The sequence below is a fragment of the Ranitomeya imitator genome, chromosome 3, assembly GCF_032444005.1.
Source record: "Ranitomeya imitator isolate aRanImi1 chromosome 3, aRanImi1.pri, whole genome shotgun sequence".
Lineage (NCBI taxonomy): Eukaryota > Metazoa > Chordata > Amphibia > Anura > Dendrobatidae > Ranitomeya > Ranitomeya imitator.
Genome location: NC_091284.1, coordinates 320,287,762 through 320,310,923, shown reverse-complemented (window position 1 = coordinate 320,310,923; position 23,162 = coordinate 320,287,762). Strand labels below are relative to the sequence as shown.

At 45.0% G+C, this 23,162-nt stretch overlaps 1 protein-coding gene across 1 annotated transcript in view; it reads right to left on the bottom strand.

The window, feature by feature from the left end:
- Nucleotides 1-5,112: 5,112 nt before the first annotated feature.
- Nucleotides 5,113-23,162, bottom strand: part of PIGW (phosphatidylinositol glycan anchor biosynthesis class W) — an 80,728-nt gene continuing 62,678 nt past the window's right edge. The window contains exon 6 of the transcript XR_011319243.1: nt 5,113-5,567. The gene's annotated coding sequence lies outside the window, so the exon portion shown is untranslated. The remainder of the gene's footprint in view (nt 5,568-23,162) is intronic.

The window sequence follows — 23,162 nt, the reverse complement described above, 5'->3', positions numbered from 1 at the left end:
AGGAGAGAGCAGTGTCCTTAATGCCTAGTGACTGGAGCCTAGAGAGCAGGAGAGGGTGGTCAACAGTGTCAAAAGCTGCAGAAAGGTCGAGAAGAATGAGCAGAGAGTGGTCACCATTACGTTTTGCTGTCAGAAGGTCATTGGTCACTTTGATGAGTGCAGTTTCTGTCGAATGTAGGGGGCGGAAACCGGACTGTGAAGGGTCTAGGAGGGAGTGAGTGGAGAGGTAACGGGTAAGGCGGGAGTATATCAGGCGCTCCAAGAGTTTAGAGAGGAAGGGGAAATTGGAGACCGGTCTGTAGTTGTTTGTGCAGGATGGGTCGAGGGTGGGTTTCTTCAGTAATGGAGTAATGATAGAGTGTTTGAAGGAGGAGGGGAAAATGCCAGAGGAGAGGGAGAGATTAAAGATTGTAGTTAGGTGACTTGTAACGACTGGAGAGAGAGACTGGAGGAGATGTGAGGGAATGGGGTCGGTAGTGCATGTAGTCGGACGAGAAGAGGAGAGGAGCTTGGAGACTTTTTCTTCTGTGATGGGATCGAATGTGGAGAGTGAGCCAGGGGAAATGAGGGGAGGGATGGGAGTCACTGAACTTAGTGGTTGGGAGTGGATTTTCTGACGGATATTGTTTATTTTCTCTATAAAGTGGGAGGCCAGGTCATCAGCACAAATGTCTGTGATAGGGGCTTGTGCTTTTGACCTGAGGAGGGAGTGAAAGGTGTCAAAAAGTTTCTTGGGGTTGTTGGATAGTGAGGAGATCAGGGTAGTGAAGTAGGTCTGTTTGGCGAGATGAAGGACAGAGTTATAGGTCCTTAACATAAATTTGAAGTGTATGAAGTCTTCTGGTGTGCGTGTTTTCCTCCATAAGCGTTCAGCGCACCTAGAGCATCGCTGGAGAAATCGGGTTTGCGATGTGAGCCAGGGCTGTTTCACTCTGTGTTTGGAGGTTCTGAGGGTGAGGGGAGCTACTTGGTCAAGGGTGCGTCTAAGAGTGTCATTGAAGTGATGTACCGCCAGATCAGGACAAGAAAAAGAAGAGATTGGGGACAATGATGAGTGTAGGGAGTCTGAAAGTGTATGAGGGTTAATGGCATGTAGATTTCTGACTGAATGGTAGGTAGGAGGGTGCTAGGGTGAGCGAGGATTTGTGAGTGTGAAGGAGAGAATGTTGTGGTCAGAGAGGGGAAGCGGTGAGTTATCAAGGTAGGAGATTGAGCAGAGCCGGACAAAGACCAGGTCCAGGGGGTTACCATCCTTATGTGTTTCAGAGGTTGAGCCAAATATAAATTTCACCGCACTCTCAAAGGGAATATAATGCCAAATTTTTAACAAATGTATTAAATGTGTTCAGGGTGCATAACAGAATATTTCAAAAAAGCGATAAGAGACGTTTCGGCTCCACCAGAGCCTTCATCATACTCGCATGTTTGGAGAGTTTAGTGCGTATAGGGAGAATAGGGATAGGGATCCCAGTGATGCTATATTTACATAACGCCCAGGCATATCTGCGCAATGTAGGGACAACTTTGGATCTTAATGGAGGAAGGAGGTAGCAGCGCTCCCGTGCCTAGCTGCAGTGTGAGCTAACACTCTGGTGGAGCCGAAACGTCTCATCGCTTTTTTGAAATATTCTGTTATGCTCCCTGAACACATTTAATAAATTTGTAAAAAATTTGGCATTATATTCCCTTTGAGAGTGCGGTGAAATTTATATTTGGCTATTTACGGGACCATTCGGTCCGTTGCACCTGCACCCCAATTCTCTGACAGAGTGCACGCTATATCTATCACTTTCAGAGGTTGAGAGCAGTGAGAGGCCGAGAGAAGTGGTTAGTGATAGAAGCTGGGATGCAGATGTGGAAGTGAGGCTATTAATGGGGATATTGAAGTCTCCCAGGATAAGGGTTGGTAGTTCTGAGGACAAGAAGTGCGGCAGCCAGGCAGAGAAATGGTCCAGGAAGTGGGTGGGTGAGCCTGGGGGCTGGTATATGACCGCTACTCTGAGGGAGAGGGACGAAAGAGCCTGATGGTGTGGACCTCAAAAGAATGGAATGAGAGTGATGGAACTGGGGGGATGACCTGGAAAGTGCATTGTGGGGACAGGAGTATGCCAACTCCACCACCAGGTCTGTTTGTTGGTCTCAGGGAATGGGAGAATTGTAAGCCATCATGGGTAATGGCAGCAGGAGAGACAATGTCAGAATCATGAATCCAGGTTTCCGTGAGGGCCAGCAGATTCAGAGAGTTTTCAGAAAGTAATTGTGTAGGAAAGGAAGCTTGTTGCATACAGACCATGGATTCCAAAGGGCACAATTAAAAGAAGGGGATGAAGGAGCGCAATTAATATTAGTAAGATTATTAAGGTTTCGATGTGAGGTAGGGTAGGGGTTGAGGGAAAGGACTCAGTCTAAAACATGGGACCAGGTACACTTGGGTGAAGACCTAGGCCCCCGGGAGAGACAGCAGGCGGAGGAGTTGTTGAAACAGTGACCAGAACCAGCCAAGATTGAGGCCATAGCCAAATGGCCCACCCCACGCACTAAAACCAAGGTCATGGCGTTTCTAGGGACAGCGGGTTATTACAGGAAATTCGCTCCCAATTACAGCAGCGTAGCCAAGCCCCTCACTGATCTGACCCGTAAGAACCAACCCCACCAGGTAACCTGGACCCCAGAGTGTGAGGAAGCCTTCCGCCAATTAAAGAACGCCCTCACCAATACCCCTGTATTGGCCGCACCCCAATCCAACTAAACGTTTCCTTGTTCACACAGACGCTTCTATGTTTGGATTTGGGGCAGTACTGAGCCAAGTCGGGCCGGATGGCCAAGAACACCCGGTAGCTTACCTGAGTCGGAAACTACTGCCTCGTGAAGTAAGCTATGCGGCCATCGAGAAGGAGTGCCTGGCGGTAGTATGGGCACTCAAAAAGTTGCAACCATATTTGTATGAACAACAGTTTTCCCTCCAAACGGACCATAATCCCCTAGTCTGGCTTAATCGGGTCTCTGGAGACAATGCCAGATTGCTGCGGTGGAGTTTATCCCTACAACCTCTGGACTTCACCATCCACTACAGACCCAGCAAACAAAGCGGTAACGCCGATGGACTAAGTCGACAAACGGAACTTGTACCAACCCCGTAAACTTTGGTCATCCCCAAACCAATCTGTTAAGGATCAGACTGTGTATGCCGATCGCTGAAAAGGGGAGCCGTGTTACGGAACCACTGAGCACCCAGAATATGTTGTGCAGTTATATGTATGTATAATAGGTTCCAGGTGAGATGCATGTCCCTAATGCATCAGCCCACAGGCTGCACCCCTGGGCAGAGGGGAGACACGATATTCCCCTTTTGTCCACCCCCACCCCCACCTTTGTAATTCCCACAGCAAATATCGGCAGGCTCCGGCCACCTGCGGCTATTGTAATGTATGTCTGGCCTGCCGCTTCTCTATTGGCCTGCCCTCTGTATCTGTGTGATATATTCTGTGTCCCGTGAGTAAAGTGTTGTCAGACTGGAAATATGTGGAGAAGCAGTGATCTTTCATACGCGCCCATGTAACCAAGCAATTCCAGCCAGCGTCCTTCATTTAGACTCCAGCCAAAGCAGAGTGGACCTCCGCAAACACGGGGTGGTACTGAAAGAGGTACCCTAGATTGGTAGACCCCGTTACAGCACCCATTTACCTTGTATGGTAAAAAGCTGTTGAATTCCTGCAGAGAGTCGGTTTATTTTCCTTCCCAGTTCCTTTTCCTTTGACCTGTTTAGATTTCTAGGAGACTACACTTGTTCCGTTTACTTTTGGCTATCCTTCTCTACTTTATTTAAATGTGTTTTAATTTTTTCAACCTGGGTTTTCGTACCTTCCTGCATTTTCTTCTCCACTTGTTGGCAGTGTGTTGCTGACTCCACTCTTTTTCCTCAGGAAGTACAAGAAATCCCTTGATGGCCTTATAAGGAGCCAGGTCTGAGGTTGCAGTTTTGAGTTGTGTGGCTAGGGTCTCTCTAGTCAGTACAAGGACCAGCTGGGTGTAGGCACAGCGTCTCCATGTGATTGGTTTTCTTTTTTCCGTTATCCGTGACTCTTACCTTCTTAACAATACTTGCCCCATCTGGCCACTAACGCCATGTTTCCACATTCTATTTTTTTTTTCATAGATTTCTTGAACTCAAAGCCAGGAATGGGAAGACGAAAAAACAAAAGGAAGAAAAGGCGGGCACCTGAAAGAGGTATGTAGGTAGATTTTTATGCTTAAAAAAATATAAAACAAAAACTACACAGTGCACTATAGCTATGGTTCCCATTCAAAGAAAAAAAGCTTATTCAAAGAACTATTGAATCTTTTTTATGTGAATTTTAGAGCACTCTTTGTATACTTTTGCACAGATAAGAGATCAAAGAAACCTCTACTACCAACTATTTAAACTTTAAAAGTATTATTAATTATATTGTAAAATGTTAGAGACAATGGACATACAATCACTGGTCTTATGGAGCTGTGCAGAGGTGATGTTGAGAAAAATTGTATTTAACCTTCATCCGGCTGACTAGGTACAATTGTAACTATTCCGTTTTAAAATTGCAATAACTTTTTTTCGAAAAGCCGTAGAGGGCTGAAATTTTGTGACATCTCTGCAGTTTTGGTCCAGAATATATTGGTCAAATATCACAGTGGAGGTATATATGAAGGTACAATTGTACCTCTACAGCCTGTTAACATTGTAAAATTATGCAGCCTGACGAAGGTTAATTAGGAGTCAACAGCATAGAAATGGCACTGAAAGTCAAATTTGCTGATCTTTTTAAACTGAGTCATAGGGTATGTTTCTACAGGCAGGAATGGCTCTGTATTTGCTCAGGATTTGACGCAGGTAAAATCTGCACCAAATCTGCATTTGAGGTCACTGGCAGGTCACCTGCATTTTTTAAGCATTTATTTCATGTGGAATTGTGTGGTTTTGTAAGCTAAATAAAGATATACAAAAAAAATAAATTGTGATGTAATTTCCTGGTCCAACCTCTTCTTTTACATACTCCATTGAAGAATACACACACAGATAGATACATCTATAAATAGATAACACTGGTCAACACAATTTTTCTGGCAAAAGGTTTTAAAACATTTTAAGTAAATTTTGGCTGCTGATTACGAATATGAACTCCGTTTTTGGCTATCACATCAGGATTTAAATTTTTGATGAAAATTACTCCTATCTAATGATTTATGATAAAAACACATGATTTTCGATACTACATTGTATATTTTTAATCAAGGAATAACAAAGATTACAAAGTCTATGCACAGCAAATCAAATATACTTACAGAATTAAACTACAAAATATAAAAACACATATATATGGCACACAGATGAATGACAAATGGCAGTTATTTGAACTTTCTTTTCTTGGCTGATTTGTGATGTACAGCTTCTCGGTTGTCTCTCATCAAGATCCAGCAATAGTCAGCCATCATATGTGAGTCCCACCGGCCTTGATACCGTTCTTCCATTGTTTTAATGTTCTGATGAAAACGCTCCCCTTGTTCCTCGCTCACATCCCCAAGTTTCTCTGGAAAAAAGTCCAAATAGCTGTGTAAATAGTGAATCTTGATACTCATTCTACATCCAAAATTTAGCAGACTCATTAGTAGCTCTTCCACAATCTCTTCATAGTTGTCTGCTTTCTTATTCCCTAGAAAATTCGGCACCACATTACAAAATGCATTCCAAGCTCTTTCTTCTGTCTCATTCATTTATATGATAAAATTTGGGTCTCTCATAAGTGTTCTTATTTGAGGTCCATCAAATATTCCAGCCTTTTTCTTCTCTTCACTAAGACCAGGAAAAGTTGAACATATATAGTTAAAGCATTCTCCACTGTGATTGAGAGCTTTGATGAACTGCTTCATCAATCCAAGTTTTATGTGTAAGGGAGGAAAGACAATGTTCTTCCTATCCACTAGAGGATCATGGATGACATTCTTATTGCCAGATGCCAAACTCTGTCGCTGAGGCCATTCAGTTTTCACCCAATGCTCTGCTGTAGCTCTACTGTCCAGTAGCACAGAAAACAAGGGTGTTATCATAACAAATGGGAATTATGCATGTTCAAAGAAAACAAAGATATTCTCACATTTATTGGGAGACTAAATGAAAACTAAATTTAACTTGGTGAACCGTATAAACCGGCACTTTTCATACACTACTTATATTTATCATGGAATCCATGAAAATGGGCTATATACCTATAGCGCAAAAACGTGATGTGATAGAGAAATTATAAGATCAGATTTGAATTCAGCACCCTCAAAGTAGTCTAAAACTGTTCTTAAAGTCCATGCCAAATTTTTTTTTTTTTTTGTAGACCAGTGTAATAGATAGATATAGCTATAGATAGATATATTGGTATTATCTACCTATCTATAGATATATCTATTTATTATCTACCTATTATCTATCAATCATCTATCGATATATTTATCTATTATCTATCTATCGCTCGCTATACCTGTCGATAGATATATCTATTGATAGCTAGATAGATAGATAGATAGATAGATAAAAGATAGATATATCGATAGATATAATAGATAATAGGTAGATAATAGATAGATGTACAGTTGAGTCCATATATATTTGGACAGAGGCAACATTTTTGTAATTTTGGTTATAGACATTACCACAATGAATTTTAAACAAAACAATTCAGATGCAGTTGAAGTTCAGACTTTCAGCTTTCATTTGAGGGTATCCACATTAAAATTGGACGAAGGGTTTAGGAGTTTCAGCTCCTTAACATGTGCCACCCTGTTTTTAAAGGGACCAAAAGTAATTGGACAATTGACTCCAAGGCTATTTCATGGACAGGGGTGGCCAATCCCTTCGTTATGTCATTCTCAATTAAGCAGATAAAAGGCCTGGAGTTGATTTGAGGTGTGGTGCTTGCATTTGAAAGGTTTTGCTGTGAAGTAAACATGCGGTCAAAAGAGCTCTCCATGCAGGTGAAACAAGCCATCCTTAAGCTGCAAAAACAGAAAAAACCCATCCGAGAAATTGCTACAACATTAGTAGTGGCAAAATCTACAGTTTGGTACATCCTGAGAAAGAAAGAAAGCACTGGTGAACTCATCAATGCAAAAAGACCTGGGCGCCCAAGGAAGACAACAGTGGTAGATGATCGCAGAATAATCTCCATGGTGAAGAGAAACCCCTTCACAACAGCCAACCAAGTGACCAACACTCTCCAGGAGGTAGGTGTATCAATATCCAAATCTACCATAAAGAGAAGACTGCATGAAAGTAAATACAGAGGGTTCACTGCACGGTGCAAGCCACCCATAAGCATCAAGAATAAAAAGGCTAGACTGGACTTTGCTAAAAAAAAACATCTAAAAAAGCCAGCACAGTTCTGGAAGAACATTCTTTGGATAGATGAAACCAAGATCAACCTCTACCAGAATGATGGAAAGAGAAAAGTATGGCGAAGGCGTGGTACAGCTCATGAATCAAAGCATACCTCATCATCTGTAAAACACGGCGGAGGCAGTGTGATGGCTTGGGCATGCATGGCTGCCAGTGGCACTGGGCCACTAGTATTTATTGATGATGTGTCACAGGACAGAAGCAGCCGAATGAATTCTGAGGTATTCAGAGCCACACTGTGTGCTCAGATCCAGCCAAACTGATTGGTTGTCGTTTCATACTACAGATGGACAATGACCCAAAACATCAAGCCAAAGCAACCCAGGAGTTTATTAAAGCAAAGAAGTGGAATATTTTTGAATGGCCAAGTCAGTCACCTGATCTCAACCCAATTGAGCATGCATTTCACTTGTTAAAGACTAAACTTCAGACAGAAAGGCCCACAAACAAACAGCAACTGATAACCACCGCAGTGAAGGCCTGGTAGAGCATCAAAAAGGAGGAAACACAGCGTCTGGTGATGTCCATGAGTTCAAGACATTTTATTTAAAATTATTTAATCTGTCCAATTACTTTTGATCCCTTTAAAAACAGGGTGGCACATGTTAAGGAGCTGAAAGTCCTAAACCCTTCATCCAATTTTAATGTGAATACCCTCAAATGAAAGCTGAAAGTCTGAACTTCAACTGCACCTGAATTGTTTTGTTTACAATTCATTGTGGTAATGTCTATAACCAAAATTAGAAAAATGTTGTCTCTGTGCAAATATATATGGATTTAACTGTAGCTATAGATAAATACCAAGCTTGATGTTCAGTAATAGACATAATATAATGGTACATAAAGAGTTAGGCCGGGATAACACATGCCAGAAACTCGGACGAGTCTTGCATCTTAATACCCAGCACTGCCGCCGGCACTCGGGAGCAGAACGTACCGCTGCATGTATTTCTATGCAGCCGCATGCTCTGCTCCTGAGTAATGAGTGGCAGTGCCGGGTATTGAGATGCGAAACTCGTCTGAGTTTCTTGCATGTGTGATTCCGGCCTTAAATAAAGACACACACACACACACACGAAATCTACGTTAAACTGAGGTCATACTTGCGAGAAACTCACACCTCAATACCCGGCACTGCCGTCGGCACTCAGGACCGGAGTGTACGGCTGCATATATTTCTATGCAGCTGAACACTCCGGTCCCAACGGCAGTGCCGGGTATTGAGGTGCGAGACTTGTGCGAGTTTCTCGCAAGTGTGACCCCAGCCTTAAACGCAATATCTGTTTAATGAACCCCTTCACCAGCATGCACCGTACTAGTACTGCTCTGCGGGAACTGAGTTCCCGCAAACCGCAGTACTAGTACGGCGGCACGATCACGCGGTCTCACAGTGATGCAATCGCGTTGGTCCAGTGTTCTGGAAGGAGTCCCCGGATCCAAAATGGCCACAGAGCTCCTTCCGGGTCCTTCACTGAAAGCCTCCTGCACTGCCTGTCAGATCGCTGATCTGACACAGTGCTATGCAAAGTGTCAGATCAGCGATCTGATGAAATATAGTGATGTCCCACCCTGGAAAAATGTTATAAAGTAGAAAAAAAAATAGAATGTATAAAAAAAAAATAATCCCCAAATAAAGAAAAAAAAAATATTTTCCAATAAATCCATTTATTTATGTAAATAAAAAACAATAAAAGTACACATATTTGGTATCGCCGCGTCCGTAACGACCCGCTCTATAAAACTATCCAACTAGTTAACCCCTTCAGTGAACACCGCAAAAAATAAATAAAAAATGAGGCAAAAAACAATGCTTTATCACCATACTGCCAAACAAAAAGTGCAATAAAATGTGATCAAAAAGATGGATATAAATAATCAAGGTACCGCTGAAAGCATCATCTTGTCCCGCAAAAAAAAAAAGCCGCCATACAGCATCATCAGCAGAAAAATAAAAAAGTTATAGCTCTCAGAATAAAGCAATGCAAAAACAATTATTTTTTATATAAAATAATAATAATTTTTATTTATATAGCGCCAACATATTCCGCAGCACTTTACAATTAAGCGGGGACATGTACATACAATAAATTCGGTACGAGTTAAGACAATTTAAACAGTGAAATTAGGTCCCTGCTCGCAAGCTTACAATCTACAAGGAAATGGGGGGACACAATAGGTGAAAAGTGATTGTTATTTCAGGTCTGGCAATTATAATAAATATGGATTTTCATACAAAGCTTCATGATCCGGTCATCAGCCCGTGTGTTTAAGTGCAATAGTCAAATATCAAGTGCAGTTATCATGTGTATGGAGGGAGTGGAGACAGATGAATAGTAGGGTGCAGATTCAGAGTAATATTTGGAAGGAGGGAACAGGGCAAAGTTTGTTTACTGAGTAGCTGATGTGGTAGGCTTGTTTGAAGAGATGGGTTTTCAAAGTGCGCTTGAATAGGTCGGGGCTAGGTATTAGTCTGATCGTATGGGGAAGTGCATTCCAGAGAGCTGGCGCAGCACGAGAGAAGTCTTGGAGATGGAGGTGTGAGGTTCGGATTATAGGGGATGTTAGTCTTAGGTAATTTGTAGAACGGAGGGCACGTGTAGGGCGACAGACAGAGATGAGAGAGGAGATATAAGGCGGTGCAGAACTGTGGAGAGCTTTGTGGGTGGAAGAGGAGTTTACACGGAACCCTGTAGCGAATGAGTAGCCACTGTAATGACTGGCACAAGATGGACTATAAAGGCACGGATGATTGACCTCGTGGAGATCAAAACATTCAACACCGCGGAGACACCATCACGTGTTTCTCAACGCAGTGATCCAGAACACTGCCCCCAAATATGCAAATGCAAGTAGAGGAGCTGCGGAGACACCATCACGTGTTTCTCAACGCAGGCAGTGAATAGCCAGGCCTTTCACCGGGAAGGAACAACCAAGGGAAGGGCAGCATCCAATAAAGGAAAACATCCAATAAAGGAAAACCACCTATGCCAAGCATGGTATCCATCCACAGACAGCTGTTTCGGGGTTTTTGCCCCTCATCAGTGTGGAGTAGGAAACTGGCTATCAGGAGCAGTGCCTAGTAGAAAGTCTATAAAGGCACGGATGATTGACCTCGTGGAGACCAAAACATCCAACACCGCGGAGACACCATCACGTGTTTCTCAACGCAGTGATCCAGAACACTGCCCCCAAATATGCAAATGCAAGTAGAGGAGCTGCGGAGACACCATCACGTGTTTCTCAACGCAGGCAGTGAATAGCCAGGCCTTTCACCGGGAAGGAACAACCAAGGGAAGGTCAGCATCCAATAAAGGAAAACATCCAATAAAGGAAAACCACCTATGCCAAGCATGGTATCCATCCACAGACAGCTGTTTCGGGGTTTTTGCCCCTCATCAGTGTGGAGTAGGAAACTGGCTCTCAGGAGCAGTGCCTAGTAGAAAGTCTATAAAGGCACGGATGATTGACCTCGTGGAGACCAAAACATCCAACACCGCGGAGACACCATCACGTGTTTCTCAACGCAGTGATCCAGAACACTGCCCCCAAATATGCAAATGCAAGTAGAGGAGCTGCGGAGACACCATCACGTGTTTCTCAACGCAGGCAGTGAATAGCCAGGCCTTTCACCGGGAGGGAACAACCAAGGGAAGGGCAGCATCCAATAAAGGAAAACATCCAATAAAGGAAAACCACCTATGCCAAGCATGGTATCCATCCACAGACAGCTGTTTCGGGGTTTTTGCCCCTCATCAGTGTGGAGTAGGAAACTGGCTATCAGGAGCAGTGCCTAGTAGAAAGTCTATAAAGGCACGGATGATTGACCTCGTGGAGACCAAAACATCCAACACCGCGGAGACACCATCACGTGTTTCTCAACGCAGTGATCCAGAACACTGCCCCCAAATATGCAAATGCAAGTAGAGGAGCTGCGGAGACACCATCACGTGTTTCTCAACGCAGGCAGTGAATAGCCAGGCCTTTCACCGGGAAGGAACAACCAAGGGAAGGGCAGCATCCAATAAAGGAAAACATCCAATAAAGGAAAACCACCTATGCCAAGCATGGTATCCATCCACAGACAGCTGTTTCGGAGTTTTTGCCCCTCATCAGTGTGGAGTAGGAAACTTGCTATCAGGAGCAGTGCCTAGTAGAAAGTCTATAAAGGCACGGATGATTGACCTCGTGGAGACCAAAACATCCAACACCGCGGAGACACCATCACGTGTTTCTCAACGCAGTGATCCAGAACACTGCCCCCAAATATGCAAATGCAAGTAGAGGAGCTGCGGAGACACCATCACGTGTTTCTCAACGCAGGCAGTGAATAGCCAGGCCTTTCACCGGGAAGGAACAACCAAGGGAAGGGCAGCATCCAATAAAGGAAAACATCCAATAAAGGAAAACCACCTATGCCAAGCATGGTATCCATCCACAGACAGCTGTTTCGGGGTTTTTGCCCCTCATCAGTGTGGAGTAGGAAACTGGCTATCAGGAGCAGTGCCTAGTAGAAAGTCTATAAAGGCACGGATGATTGACCTCGTGGAGACCAAAACATCCAACACCGCGGAGACACCATCACGTGTTTCTCAACGCAGTGATCCAGAACACTGCCCCCAAATATGCAAATGCAAGTAGAGGAGCTGCGGAGACACCATCACGTGTTTCTCAACGCAGGCAGTGAATAGCCAGGCCTTTCACCGGGAAGGAACAACCAAGGGAAGGGCAGCAGCCAATAAAGGAAAACATCCAATAAAGGAAAACCACCTATGCCAAGCATGGTATCCATCCACAGACAGCTGTTTCGGGGAAACCTTTATTGGATGTTTTCCTTTATTGGATGCTGCCCTTCCCTTGGTTGTTCCTTCCCGGTGAAAGGCCTGGCTATTCACTGCCTGCGTTGAGAAACACGTGATGGTGTCTCCGCAGCTCCTCTACTGGCACAAGATGGAGGCATCGGTGAAGCGGCTGGACAGAAATATGACTCTGGCTGCAGCATTCAAGATGGATTGGAGAGAAGAAAGTTTGGTAAGAGGGAGATCGATCAGAAGAGAGTTGCAGTAGTCCAGACGGGAATGAACGAGAGCGACAGTAAGAGTCTTAGGAGTTTCAACGGTGAGAAAAGGTCGGATTCTGGAGATGTTTTGATGATGCAGGTGACAAGAGTGAGTGATCGGATATAGGGAGTAAAGGAAAGTTCGGTGTCGAATATGACCCCAAGACAGCGGGCATGCTGCTTGGGAGTTATGGTTGAACCCTCCAGGGTAATTTCGATGTTGGGTAAAGTGAGGTTAGTAGAAGGGAGAAACACAAAAAGTTCCGTTTTGGAGAGATTTAGTTTCAGGTAGAGGGAGGACATGATGTTAGAGACAGCAGACAGACAATCCTTGGCATTTTGAATAAGGGTAGGGGTGATGTCGGGGGAAGAAGTATATAATTGGGTGTCATCAGCATAGAGATGATACTGCAACCCAAATCTGCTGATTGTTTGTCCAATAGGGGCCTTGTAAAGAGAGAAGAGGAGGGGGCTGTTGTGAATTCTGTTGTCGGGCTCCCTCCTGTGGTCATGAATGGTACTTCGGCTGGTTCTGTCCATGGACTTTCTCTGGTGGGTGTTTCTGAGTTTCCTTCCTCAGGTGACGAGGTTAATTCGTTAGCTGGCTGCTCTATTTAACTCCACTTAGATCTTTGCTCCATGCCACCTGTCAATGTTCCAGTATTGGTCTAGTTCACTCCTGGATCGTTCTTGTGACCTGTCTTCCCAACAGAAGCTAAGTTCCTGTTTGTTTTTCTTTGGTTTGCTATTTTTCTGTCCAGCTTGCTATTTTTATTGCTGTCTTGCTTGCTGGAAGCTCTGGGACGCAGAGGGAGCGCCTCCGCACCGTGAGTCGGTGCGGAGGGTCTTTTTGCGCCCTCTGCGTGGTCTTTTTGTAGGTTTTTGTGCTGACCGCACAGCAACCTTTCCTATCCTCGGTCTGTTCAGTTAGTCGGGCCTCACTTTGCTAAATCTATTTCATCTCTGTGTTTGTATTTTCATCTTTACTCACAGTCATTATATGTGGGGGGCTGCCTATTCCTTTGGGGAATTTCTCTGAGGCAAGGTAGGCTTTATTTTTCTATCTTTAGGGCTAGCTAGTTCCTTAGGCTGTGCCGAGTTGCATAGGGAGCGTTAGGCGCTATCCACAGCTATTTCTAGTGTGTGTGATAGGATTAGGGATTGCGGTCAGCAGAGTTCCCACGTCCCAGAGCTCGTCCTTATTATCAGTAACTATCAGGTCATTCCGTGTGCTCTCAACCTCCAGGTCCATTATTGTCCTGACCACCAGGTCATAACAGTACAGGTGGCCCAAAGTACTAATGCATCTCAATAGAGGGATAAGAGAAGTTCTGAGACCATTTTTTTTTCTTTGCACTGTGTTTTGTCTCTCTTTTCCCCTTTACCTCTGGGTGGTTCAGGACACAGGTGTAAACATGGACATTCAAGGTCTGTCCTCTTGGATGGATAATCTCACTACAAGGGTACAAAACATTCAAGATTTTGTGGTTCAGAATCCGATGTTAGAGCCTAGGATTCCTATTCCTGATTTGTTTTTTGGTGATAGATCTAAGTTCTTGAATTTCAAAAATAATTGTAAATTGTTTCTTGCCTTGAAACCTTGCTCCTCAGGTGACCCTGTTCAACAAGTAAGGATCATTATTTCTTTGTTACGTGGTGACCCTCAAGACTGGGCATTTTCCCTTACGCCAGGACAGCCGGCATTGCGTGATGTTGATGCGTTTTTCCTGGCGCTTGGATTGCTTTATGACGAACCTAATTCAGTGGATCAGGCAGAGAAAATCTTGCTGGCTCTGTGTCAGGGTCAGGATGAAGCGGAGATATATTGTCAGAAGTTTAGAAAGTGGTCTGTGCTCACTCAGTGGAATGAATGTGCCCTGGCAGCAATTTTCAGAAAGGGTCTCTCTGAAGCCCTTAAGGATGTCATGGTGGGATTTCCCATGCCTGCTGGTCTGAATGAGTCTATGTCTTTGGCCATTCAGATCGATCGACGCTTGCGTGAGCGTAAAGCTGTGCACCATTTGGCGGTACTATCTGAGCATGGGCCAGAGCCTATGCAATGTGATAGGACTTTGACCAGAGCTGAACAGCAAGAACACAGACGTCGGAATGGGCTATGTTTTTACTGTGGTGATTCCACTCATGCTATCTCCGATTGTCCTAAGCGCACTAAGCGGTTCGCTAGGTCTGCCACCATTGGTACGGTACAGTCTAAATTTCTATTGTCCGTTACTCTGATTTGCTCTTTGTCATCCTATTCTGTTATGGCATTTGTGGATTCAGGCGCTGCCCTGAATTTGATGGACTTGGAGTTTGCCAGGCGCTGTGGTTTTTTCTTGGAGCCCTTGCAGTATCCTATTCCATTGAGAGGAATTGATGCTACTCCTTTGGCCAAGAATAAGCCTCAGTACTGGACCCAATTGACCATGTGCATGGCTCCTGCACATCAGGAGGATATCCGCTTTCTGGTGTTGCATAATCTGCATGATGTGTGTCGTTTTGGGGTTGCCATGGCTACAGGTTCATAATCCAGTATTGGACTGGAAATCAATGTCTGTGTCCAGCTGGGGTTGCCAGGGGGTACATGGTAATGTTCCATTTTTGTCTATTTCGTCTTCCACTCCTTCTGAAGTTCCAGAGTTTTTGTCGGATTATCGGGATGTATTTGATGAGCCCAAAGGCAGTGCCCTACCTCCTCATAGGGATTGCGATTGTGCAATTAATTTGATTCCTGGTAGTAAGTTTCCTAAGGGTCAATTGTTCAATTTATCTGTGCCAGAACACGCCGCTATGCGGAGTTATATAAAGGAATCCTTGGAGAAAGGCCATATTCGCCCGTCGTCATCACCGTTAGGAGCAGGGTTCTTTTTTTGTGGCCAAGAAGGATGGTTCTTTGAGACCTTGTATTGATTACCGCCTTCTTAATAACATTACAGTCAAATTTCAGTATCCTTTGCCGTTGCTGTCTGATTTGTTTGCTCGTATTAAAGGGGCTAGTTGGTTCACCAAGATAGATCTTAGAGGGGCGTATAATCTTGCGCGTATTAAACAAGGCGATGAATGGAAAACAGCATTTAATACGCCCGAGGGCCATTTTGAGTACCTGGTGATGCCATTCGGGCTTTCCAATGCTCCATCAGTATTTCAGTCCTTTATGCATGACATCTTCCGAGAGTACCTGGATAAATTTCTGATTGTGTATTTGGATGATATTTTGGTCTTTTCGGATGATTGGGAGTCTCATGTGAAGCAGGTCAGAATGGTGTTCCAGGTCCTTCGTGCGAATTCCTTGTTTGCGAAGGGGTCAAAGTGTCTCTTTGGAGTTCAGAAGGTTTCATTTTTGGGGTTCATTTTTTCCCCTTCTACTATCGAGATGGACCCTGTTAAAGTCCAGGCCATTTACAATTGGACTCAGCCGACATCTGTGAAGAGCCTGCAAAAGTTCCTGGGCTTTGCTAATTTTTATCGGCGCGTCATCGCTAATTTTTCTAGTGTTGCTAAACCGTTGACTGATTTAACCAAGAAGGGTGCTGATGTGGTCAATTGGTCTTCTGCAGCTGTGGAGGCTTTTCAGGAGTTGAAGCGTCGTTTTTCTTCTGCCCCTGTGTTGTGCCAGCCAGATGTTTCGCTCCCGTTTCAGGTTGAGGTTGATGCTTCTGAGATTGGAGCAGGGGCTGTTTTGTCGCAAAGAAGTTCTGATGGCTCGGTGATGAAGCCATGTGCTTTCTTTTCTAGAAAGTTTTCGCCTGCTGAGCGTAATTATGATGTTGGTAATCGTGAGTTGTTGGCCATGAAGTGGGCATTTGAGGAGTGGCGTCATTGGCTTGAAGGAGCCAAGCATCGCGTGGTGGTCTTGACAGATCACAAGAATTTGACTTCTCTTGAGTCTGCCAAATGGTTGAATCCGAGAGAGGCTCGATGGTCGTTATTTTTCTCCCGTTTTGATTTTGTGGTTTCGTACCTTCCGGGTTCTAAGAATATGAAGGCTGATGCCCTGTCAAGGAGTTTTGTGCCTGACTCTCCGGGTGTTCCTGAGCCGGCGGGTATTCTCAAAGAGGGGGTAATTTTGTCTGCCATCTCCCCTGATTTGCGGCGGGTGCTGCAAAAATTTCAGGCTGATAGACCTGACCGTTACCCAGCGGAGAAACTGTTTGTCCCTGATAGATGGACTAGTAGAGTTATCTCTGAGATTCATTGTTCAGTGTTGGCTGGACATCCTGGAATCTTTGGTACCAGAGATTTGGTGGCTAGATCCTTTTGGTGGCCGTCTTTGTCACGGGATGTGCGTTCTTTTGTGCAGTCCTGTGGGACTTGTGCTTGGGCTAAGCCCTGCTGTTCTCGTGCCAGTGGGTTGCTTTTGCCCTTGCCGGTCCCGAAGAGGCCCTGGACGCATATTTCTATGGATTTTATTTCGGATCTCCCCGTCTCTCAAAAGATGTCGGTCATTTGGGTGGTTTGTGATCGCTTTTCTAAAATGGTCCATTTGGTACCTTTGTCTAAATTGCCTTCCTCCTCTGATTTGGTGCCATTATTTTTCCAGGATGTGGTTCGTTTACATGGTATCCCGGAGAACATCGTCTCGGACAGAGGTTCCCAGTTTGTTTCGAGGTTTTGGCGATCCTTTTGTGCTAGGATGGGTATTGATTTGTCTTTTTCCTCGGCTTTCCATCCTCAGACAAATGGCCAAACCGAACGAACTAATCAGACTTTGGAAACATATCTGAGATGCTTTGTTTCTGCTGATCAGGATGATTCGGTGTCCTTTTTGCCGTTGGCTGAGTTCGCCATTAATAATCAGGCCAGCTCGGCTACTTTGGTTTCGCCGTTTTTCTGCAATTCTGGTTTCCATCCTCGTTTCTCTTCAGGGCAGGTTGAGTCTTCGGACTGTCCTGGTGTAGATACTGAGGTGGATAGGTTGCAGCAGATTTGGACTCATGTGGTGGACAATTTGACATTGTCCCAGGAGAAGGCTCAACGTTTCGCTAACCGCCGGCGCTGTGTGGGTCCCCGACTTCCCGTTGGGGATTTGGTTTGGTTGTCGTCTCGTTATGTTCCTATGAAGGTTTCCTCTCCTAAGTTTAAGCCTCGTTTCATTGGTCCGTATAAGATTTCTGAGGTTATCAATCCTGTGTCATTTCGTTTGGCCCTTCCTGCTTCTTTTGCCATCCATAATGTGTTCCATAGGTCGTTATTGCGGAGATACGTGGCGCCTGTGGTTCCATACGTTGATCCTCCTGCCCCGGTATTGGCCGAGGGGGAGTTTGAGTATGTGGTGGAGAAGATTTTGGATTCTCGTATTTCGAGACGGAAACTCCAGTACCTGGTCAAGTGGAAGGGTTATGGTCAGGAAGATAATTCCTGGGTTTTTACCTCTGATGTTCATGCTGCCGATCTTGTTCGTGCCTTTCATTTGGCTCTTCCTGGTCGGCCTGGGGGCTCTGGTGAGGGTTCAGTGACCCCTCCTCAAGGGGGGGGGGTACTGTTGTAAATTCTGTTGTCGGGCTCCCTCCTGTGGTCATGAATGGTACTTCGGCTGGTTCTGTCCATGGACTTTCTCTGGTGGGTGTTTCTGAGTTTCCTTCCTCAGGTGACGAGGTTAATTCGTTAGCTGGCTGCTCTATTTAACTCCACTTAGATCTTTGCTCCATGCCACCTGTCAATGTTCCAGTATTGGTCTAGTTCACTCCTGGATCGTTCTTGTGACCTGTCTTCCCAACAGCAGCTAAGTTCCTGTTTGTTTTTCTTTGGTTTGCTATTTTTCTGTCCAGCTTGCTATTTTTATTGCTGTCTTGCTTGCTGGAAGCTCTGGGACGCAGAGGGAGCGCCTCCGCACCGTGAGTCGGTGCGGAGGGTCTTTTTGCGCCCTCTGCGTGGTCTTTTTGTAGGTTTTTGTGCTGACCGCACAGCAACCTTTCCTATCCTCGGTCTGTTCAGTTAGTCGGGCCTCACTTTGCTAAATCTATTTCATCTCTGTGTTTGTATTTTCATCTTTACTCACAGTCATTATATGTGGGGGGCTGCCTATTCCTTTGGGGAATTTCTCTGAGGCAAGGTAGGCTTTATTTTTCTATCTTTAGGGCTAGCTAGTTCCTTAGGCTGTGCCGAGTTGCATAGGGAGCGTTAGGCGCTATCCACAGCTATTTCTAGTGTGTGTGATAGGATTAGGGATTGCGGTCAGCAGAGTTCCCACGTCCCAGAGCTCGTCCTTATTATCAGTAACTATCAGGTCATTCCGTGTGCTCTTAACCTCCAGGTCCATTATTGTCCTGACCACCAGGTCATAACAGGGGGCCTAGGACTGAGCCTTGCGGAACCCCAATAATAAGGGGACGAGGAGAGGAAGAGGAGCCGGCAAAAGATACAGTGAATGAGCCGTCAGAGAGGTAGGAGGAGAACCAGAAGAGGGCTGTGTCCTTGAGGCCTATAGAGCGGAGCATAGTGAGGAGGAGCTGGTGATCCACAGTGTCAAATGCGGCAGAGAGATCCAGGAGAATCAGCAGAGAACAATGACCTTTAGATTTAGCTGTTATTAGGTTATTAGAGACTTTAGTGAGGGCAGTTTCAGTGGAGTGTAAAGAGCGGAAACCAGATTGTAAGGGGTCAAGAAGAGAGTTATCCGAGAGATAGCGTTTTAGACGGGAGTGGACCAAGCGTTCCAGGAGTTTAGAAATGAAGGAAAGGTTAGAGACAGGTCTGTAGTTAGCAGTGCAGTTCTGGTCCAGGGATGGCTTTTTAAGTAAAGGGGTTATGATGGCATGTTTAAACGAGGAGAGAAAGATACCTGAAGAAAGAGAGAGGTTAAATATTTTAGTCAGGTGAGTGGTGACCACTGGTGAGAGAGACTGCAGGATATGTGAAGGAATGGGGTCACTGTTGCAGGTCGTAGGCCGAGCAGAAGCCAGGAGCTTGGAAACAACTTCTTCTGAAACAGGCTCAAAGATGACTAGTGAGCTTGAGGTGCAGCAGGGAAGGGGATCCAGGCACTGAGGAGATTGCGCTGAAATATTCTGATGGATGTGGTTGATTTTTTTCTGAGAAATAAGTGGCCAGATCCTCACTGCTGAGGTTGGTGATGGGGGCCTGTACTTTATGTTTCAGGAGGGAGTTTAAGGTTTCAAAAAGTCGTTTTGGGTTGTTGGATAGTGAGGTGATGAGGGTGGTGAAGTAGGATTGTTTGGCCAGAGAAAGGGCAGAGTTATAGGTTTTGAGCATGAACTTATAGTGGATGAAGTCTTCTGCTAAAAGAGATTTTCTCCACTGCTGCTCTGCACACCTTGAGCAACGCTAAAGAAAGCGTGTTTGCATAGTGTGCCAGGGCTGCCATTGTCTGTGTTGGGTCTTTCTGCATGTAGAAGGTGCTGCTTCATCTAGGGCATTCTTCAGTGTATTATTGAAGTGTGACAATGCTAAGTCTGGACAGGAGAGGGAGGAGATGGGGGCTCGAGATGTGTGGAGATTGTCTACAAGCTGCTGGGTATTAATGGTACGTGTATTCCAATAAGTGTGGTAAGTGGGGGTTTCCCGGGTGAGGAGACAATTCTTGACAGAGAAGGAAAGAAGGTTGTGGTTCGAGAGCGGGAGTTAGTAAATTCATGCAGCGAGCCGGGACGGGAGAAAACCAGGTCCAGACTATTCCCGTCCTCGTGCGTAGGAGAATTAGTAAACTGTGAGAGGCCGAATGAAGAAGTTAGAGAAAGAAGATGAGAGGCAGATTGGGAGAGGGGATCATTGATGGGGATATTAAAGTCTCCCATGATGAGGGCGGGGATGTCACAGGATAGAAAGTGAGTAAGCCAGGTGGCAAAGTGGTCTAGAAACTTTCAGGAGGAGCCCGGAGGGTGATAAACAACCGCCACTCGCGAGGAGAAGGGCTTATAGAGTCTGACGGCGTGGACTTCAAAGGAAGGAAATGTAAGTGAGGGAACCGGTGGGATGACCTGAAAAGCACATTGTGATGAAAGGAGCAAACCAACACCTCCACCCTGTCTGTTCTCAGGTCTGGTGGTATGTGAAAATTTCAGCCCACCAAATGAGAGTGCGGCAGTGGCGGTTGTGTCTGAATGCTGGATCCAGGTTTCTGTAATAGCCAGAAGGTTAAGGGAATTAGAGAGGAAAAGATCGTGAATATAAGTTAGTTTGTTACACAAAGACCGTGCATTCCAGAGAGCACATTGGAAAGCGATATGAGAAGGCATGCACTAAACGTTAATAAGATTAGCAGGGTTTCTGTCACGCCAATAACGGCGATAAGGGGCAGGACGGCGTACGAGGACCCGCACCTGTCCCTGCCACTAAGGGGCCCTGGCTTTCCCTTATCTCAGGGGTACCTATGATGGTTAGGAGGCCTGTGCTGCCAGCGTATCCCTGTCTCCTGTGCAGGCCCTATTAGTGGCCCCCTCTCCCCCCCAGGGAGGAGGACTGCACCAGTGTATAAATACAACGATAAACAGGGTATACGTATACAGACAAGGTAACTTAAAGTCTCAAACTCACCAAATGCTCACACAACCACAGAGGTAACACAGAGAAGGGAAGAGAAGGAAAAAACTAGGAAGGAAAACAGGTTTAACATGCAGCCAAAACAGCAGACACAAATCTCTGTAAATAAACCTCCAAGCTCCAAAACACCACGCTCCTTTAACCTCCAAGCCAGGCAGCAGAACTGATCACTGACAACAGTTGAAGACAAAGCTGAGTCTATATGGGAGCAGTGATTACCAAAACCTAATCAGCTGAGAGACCTAGCTCTCAGCACCTTCAGTAACAAGGTTTAACTCCTGCCCTGCTGGCACAAGACAGCCAGGTCAGAACTCAGGAGAAGAGCTTCTGTTCATCGTGTGTGAACAAGGCTCAGAGCGCTGCGGTTCTCTGGAACCTCTCTGTCACGGTAGCCCCGTGAGTTTCTATATGTAGCTGGAGGAGAGTAATGTATGCTGGTGGAGGGAGGTCCAGGGTTTGGGGAGATGTCACCTGTAACTAGTAGGAGAAAAAAGAGAAAGAGCAGGTGGTGGGATGATTTGTATGAACGTTTTGAGTGCTGCATGGAGGTAGTGGCTGGTTTAGAGTGGGTAATAGTTTTTATTGTGTAAAAGCGCCAAAACATAAAAAAATTATATAAATGAGGTATCGCTGTAATCGTACTAACCCGAAGAATAAAGCTGCTTTATCAATTTTACGACACGTGGAACGGTATAAACGCCCCCCCCCCAAAGAAATTCACGAATTGCTGGTTTTTGTTCATTCTGCCTCACAAAAACCGGAATAAAAAGCGATAAAAAAATATAATGTGCCCGAAAATAGTACCAATAAAAACGTTAACTCGTCCCGCAAAAAACAAGACCTCACATGACTCTGTTGGCCAAAATATGGATAAATTATAGCTCTCAAAATGTGGTGATGCAAAAACTATTTTTTGCAATAAAAAGCATCTTTTAGTGTGTGACGGCTGCCAATCATAAAAATCCGCCAAAATACCGCTATAAAAGTAAATCAAACTCCCCTTCATCACCCCCTTAGTTAGGGAAAAATAATAAAATTTTAAAAAATGTATTTATTTCCATTTTCCCATTAGGGTTAGGCTTGGGGCTAAAGTTAGGGTTAAAGCTAGTGTTAGGGTTGGGGCTAAAGTTAGGGTTTGGATTACATTTGCGGTTGGGATTAGGGTTAGGGGTGTGGTTAGGGTTATGGTTGGGTTTCGGGTTAGGAGTGTTTGGGTTAGGGTTTCAGTTAGAATCGGGGGGTTTCCACAGTTTAGACACATCAGGGGTTCTCCAAACGCGACATGGCATCCGATCTCAATTCCAGCCAATTCTGCATTGATAAAGTAAAACAGTGCTCTTTCCCTTCCGAGCTCTCCCGTGCGCCCAAACAGGGGTTTACGCCTACATATGGGGTATCAGCGTACTCAGGACAAATTGGACAACGACTTTTGGGGTCCAATTTTTCCTGTTACCCTTGGGAAAATACAAAACCGGGGGCTAAAAAATAATTTGTTGAAAAAAAAAGATTTTTCATTTTCACGGCTCTGTGTTATAAACTGTAGTGAAACACTTGGGAGTGCAAAGTTCTCACAACACATCTAGATAAGTTCCTTGGGGGGGGTCTAGTTTCCAATATGGGGTCACTTGTGGGGGGTTTCTACTGTTTAGGTACATCAGGGGCTCTGCAAATGCAACGTGATGCCTGCAGATTAGTCCATCTAAGTCTGCATTCCAAACACTGCTCCTTACCTTCCGAGCTCTGCCGTGCGCCCAAAAAGTGGTACCCCCCACATGGGGTATCAGCGTACTCAGAACAAATTGGACAAAAACTTTTGGGGTCCAATTTCTCCTGTTAGCCTTGGGAAAATAAAAATTTGGGGGCTAAAATATCATTTTCGTGGAAAAAAATATATTTTTTATTTTCAAGGTTCTGCGTTATAAACTTTAGCGAAACACTTGGGGGTTCAAAGGTCTCACAACACATCTAGATAAGTTCCTTGGGGGGTCTAGTTTCCAATATGGGGTCACTTGTGGGAGTTTCTACTGTTTAGGTACATAGGAGGCTCTGCAAACGCAATGTGATGCCCGCAGACCATTCCATCAAAGTCTGCATTCCAAAACAGCGCTCCTTCCCTTCCGAGCTCAGCCATGCGCCCAAACGGTGGTTCCACCCCACATATGGGGTATAAACATACTCAGGACAAAT